Source organism: Anabas testudineus, chromosome 18 (assembly GCF_900324465.2).
Source record: "Anabas testudineus chromosome 18, fAnaTes1.2, whole genome shotgun sequence".
NCBI classification, from domain to species: domain Eukaryota; kingdom Metazoa; phylum Chordata; class Actinopteri; order Anabantiformes; family Anabantidae; genus Anabas; species Anabas testudineus.
This window is the reverse complement of record NC_046627.1, coordinates 4,277,385-4,282,129: the sequence shown is the minus strand read 5'-3', so window position 1 is coordinate 4,282,129 and position 4,745 is coordinate 4,277,385. Positions and strand designations below refer to the sequence as shown.

The following is a 4,745-nucleotide window of genomic DNA, read 5'->3' as shown; positions in this document are numbered from 1 at the left end:
TGCTTCATTCTCCTCAGGAAGTTCAGTGTGATCTTCACAAATGCCTCTCTGCTGCTCCTCCTCTGCTCTTCATCCTCACCATCCAACACCTCCTCATCCTCCCTCTGGCTCTCTAAGCATTGTGGGTAATCTGGACTCAGAACCTTGTGGATCTTCTTCAGCTCGTTCTTCACAAAAGTGACAATGTTCTCCTCCAGCAGCTGGAACAGAAACTATATGAATGACACAATCCAACTCAAATCATGGAGCCAAACATCAGATCCATGTTGGACAGACTGACAATCCACTGGTCTAAAAAGTGCAGCATGGAGATTATTGGGAACACAACAGATGGAAAAGTAGTAGTTGGACATGTACAGACCAGAAATATGGAGTCCAGCTGTGTTGGATGCTGCTGGGCAGACTGACCACTGGGAACCTCTGAGCTCTCCTGGTCCACTCTGTGGAGGAATCATCAAGAATGAGCTCACAGTATGTCTGTCCACACAGAGACACACACAAGGTAAAGGTCCATGAAGAGAGATTTGATGTGAACAGTGAATCAGAGACTCCCTGTAGTGGTGAAGCTTTACTGTCACCAGTCACTTTGGTTTAGTCTCAGCAGCTCTGAACAACAGATATCTCTGCCTCCCTCACTGAACAATGCTCAAGTGTTGGAACAAGGCATCTAGAGACAGAGTCTGCTTGGATCACACTGGTTGTATTGGGCAGCTCCCAGTCTGAATATGTTGAACTGTGTGAGTATGAGGCAGAGTGCTGCTGCTCACACAATTCACTTTGACTAATTCACATTTGAACAACTTCATTCATTCATTAGTTGGTGGATCCTAAATGAATCTTCAGACGTCAGCTCTGGTACTGACACTGGGGACAAACAGTCCTCTACACTGACTTCAACAACATTAGAACTAAAGTCTTCCAACAGGAAGTGAAGAAGTCAAGACTCTTTAAGACATTTGTACCAAAATCTTCATTTGGAGAACTTCAATCACAAAGATTTGATCAGAGTTCAACATTTGTGGTGTTCAGCTGCTTCCTTTGACGTCTGCCTGCAAGTCAGCACTTCATTAGAAGAGGAGCAGCCCCCTGAGACCCTCTACAGGATCAGTGGTTTAGCTACTGGCTGAATGTAGATTTGATCCAAGATCAGAGTGATTGCTGGAAGAATAGTGAAGAAAGCTTCTCCTTCAAATCAACAGTTCAAACAGAAATCAACTTACTCACATCAGAAATATCCAGAAATCCAAAGAACACAACAATTTATCATCAGAGAAAGTTTACATCATATTGTTCAGATTGATTTTAAACTCAAAACAACTTACTCTGTGTCTGATGAAGGTTGATGTTTAAAATTAATAACATCTCCCATTGACCGGTCGCTTTTGAAGGACACACAGCTGGGTTCAGGTCCTGGTCCAGGAGATTCTGGTCTTTGATGGGACCTGATAGAAAAACAACTTTGGTGACGCTCACATATTCAGTCAAAGTTTCCTTCATAAATGACAAATAGAATCAGAAGAATAGTAAAAATGTCCTGATGAAATATTAAATTCTAGATGAGACTTGGAGACAGAATCAGTCCGATGGTCTCAGTCATCTCACCTCTGAGCTTTGGTCTGGCTCTCATGGTCCCCACACAGAGTGGTTTTAGAGGGAGGGACTCCCTCCTCTCTGTCCTCACACTGATCCATGCTGCTGAATCCACATCCACATCAGCTCACACACACTTTCTACCTTCATGTGGAGAGGAAACACAAATCATTGATGTGCAGTGAAAACTGAAATCCTCCTTTCCATCATTTCTCCTGGACAAAGATCAGCTGCTCCTCCACTGATTGGCTCTTCTTTCCTCTTTCATATCAGTGTCACTTGAATGCAGTCAGACAGCAGTGGGAGGCAGAGGAAGCTGCCATCAGCTGCTCTACTTTTACTATCAGTCCACTAGATGGAGGCATGAAGCTGCAGCCCAGCACACACAGGATGATGGACCAACATTTACACTCACTCAGTCATCTGGACTGACGCTGATACTTCACTAACTTTTCCACCACTAAACAACATTTAGAGATAAACACAGAAAAATTATCTGATCATCTGTGTTATCTGAGAAAATCCTGGAGATATTTTAAAAACTGCATGTACAGTAAACTTCCTCTGTGCCTCAGTCAAATCAAAGTCTAAATAGAGTTTCTACAAACAGACTTACTACACTGTAGGTCTGGAAATGACTGAGAATCAGCAGTTTGCTGTACAACAATCTACTCTAATGATTCCTGTACACATGTGCTGTGTTTGCAGAGGGGGGGTGGGGGTTCATTTATGTGAGTCCTGAACAGAAACACACATGAAAATCTACTTTGGGAAACCACAGGTTCAGGTCCAGGAAGAGTTCCTCTTTCAACAGACCTCACAACAACAACAACAACTCGTTACTGTAATAAAAACCAGATCAACCTCTGAGGGAGAAACACTGTCAGTGTTGAACAGAGACATTATTAGAAGCTGAAGTTGTGAATCCACAGACACGGTGGTCACAAGTTGATGTGTCTGCTGCTGCTGTTCAGAGAGACGTGTGTCTGATGCTGTGGAGGTTGAACATGGACAAACAGACAACAAGTGCTGATCATCTACTGGATCAGTGGTTCGAATCCCGAACAAACTGTTTCTATTTGTTTTAATGTCATGAAGTTGAGTCGTTGACATTTATTCACTTTAACAATGTTTCAAAGATGAAACACACAAGTTTGATGTTTGAGTGAAAACAGACCAAAGAAAGTCACAGAGAGAGATTTACTCAGAAACTGAGACACAGTTCATCAAACTAGTTCTTGTTCTGTCAAAATACTATTTAGCTACATGTTGGATTTAATTAAATAATGAGAAACAGTTAAATCGACATTAACAAGGACAGATAACGAGCTGAGGATCTACTGACAGAGAAAGTCGGAGCTGTTCTCCAGCGGCTGTCCGGCCGAGCTCAGACCGCATTTAGTGGCTCAGACAGCGGGAGAGCAGCGGCTCATCTCCGCCTCCTCCACAGGCTGATGGAGGCAGGAAAAGCTGCCTTCAGTCCTCAGTAAGTGGAGCTCCACAGTAACAACGACTCTGTGTTCAACTAGAGACCATCCACTAACTCTATGTCCATTAAAGACGGTTTGAAACGACACATTGACTGAAATGTTCCAGGAAGTGAAACTAAAGGTCTGTTGAGATGAAGTGCGTCTGAAAACCAGACGGACACTTTCTAACTTTTCTAGCAGCATTGAAGCTGCTGTTTGTGCTGGAGTTTGCAGATACTCACCTCTAGTGATGAGCAGAGAAGATTCAGAGTTTCTAGTTTTACTGGTGGAAACGAATCCAAACTTTCCGACTCTTCCGTCTCGAACCACGAGGCTCGATCGAGTTGAACTGTTCCGGAAACAAGAAGCTGCAGTGAAGACATCAAGCTGCTGTTTGTGCTGACAGCAACAAATCCTCACATCCTGTGAGGTCGGATACAGAATCATTCAAATCTATTTGATGCTCCGTTTCCACAAACTTTGGTTTGTTGGTAAAAAGCTTCAGGAGATGATGAGTTTGTGGTTTCAGCGTCATATGACTCCAATATTTCACAATAAGGTTCAAATCCTAATGAAACGCAGTCATCATGTCTGTTTTCTAATGAAACTCTAAATGTCAGTGAAGGACAGGGAAGCCTTCAGGTTTGTTACTAGATTGAACAGGTGAAGATGATGGAGTGGGAATATTCCTGATATTCATGTCGAGGTTTGTGTGGTTCTGGAAAAGGAACCAATGAACTTCTAAGACTGGTAGGTCCACATTTAGCAGACGCAACTTAACATGAAATATTTCCCACAGGTGTTCACATACTGTCACAAGTAGAGGCATCAATACAGGAACACAATGAAACTCCATCAGCACACAGTCATTTAGGAACAACAGTCTGTAATTAACAATAAGAGCACATGTGCAGAACCAGCTGCTCCTCTGGTAACATGTGGTTTTTTCCTGACATGGTGCTGAGTCACCAGCAGAGGGCGACACAAGCCTGCAGGTGTCATGATCTAAGAGACTTTGTCCCAGTCCAACAGGAACCAGTCAATAGAAACCCAAGATCTCTGTTTAATTATTGATCTGTCAGAGGGTGAAACATCTGTGCAGATGGGATTTTAGTCATCTGAAAGAAAACTGTCACTGAATCGTCAAGTTTGAGTATCTGAAAGTTGCTTCCCACACTCCATGATGTGAACTTCCTCTTCTGTTCTTCCTGTGATTTTGCTCTTTTTCTCTTCCTGTTCACTTTTTACATTTACATGTGGTTATTTGTCAGACACTTTTTTGGGGTTTAAGTTCAATAGTAGTTTGTTCCACCATCGTTGAACCACAGAGCTGAAACGTCTATTTTGAGATCTTTGAGGTGAGGGGACCACAGGACGTTGAGGGATTGTAGACCAGGATGAGGGAGTTCAGCTGGAGCTGCTGAGTTGACCACTTTGTAGACAGGAGTCAGGACTTTGAACCTGATACAGCAGCTACAGGAAGCCAGTGCAGAGATCTGAAGAGTGCTCTGATGTTTCTGATGTTGAAAAGGGCAAATCTGCATCAGACAGAGGAGATGTGGTCGGTAAAGCTCAGTTGATCATCAATGATCACCCTCAGGTTTCTGAAAGACTTAGTGGGAACAATCACTGTGGACCCTATGTTGATGCTTTTCTCCTCGGAGCTGATTTTTGATCACAGCCCTG

At 43.1% G+C, this 4,745-nt stretch overlaps 1 long non-coding RNA gene across 1 annotated transcript; it reads right to left on the bottom strand.

Annotated features, from left to right (window-relative positions):
• Nucleotides 1-402: 402 nt before the first annotated feature.
• LOC113155664 lies at nucleotides 403-1,626 on the bottom strand. Its single transcript, XR_003298191.2, has 3 exons — nucleotides 1,603-1,626; nucleotides 1,323-1,442; nucleotides 403-440 (listed from the first exon to the last, which is right to left on the bottom strand). It is a non-coding gene; the product is annotated as an uncharacterized LOC113155664 (long non-coding RNA).
• Between the last annotated feature and the right edge of the window lie 3,119 nt (nucleotides 1,627-4,745).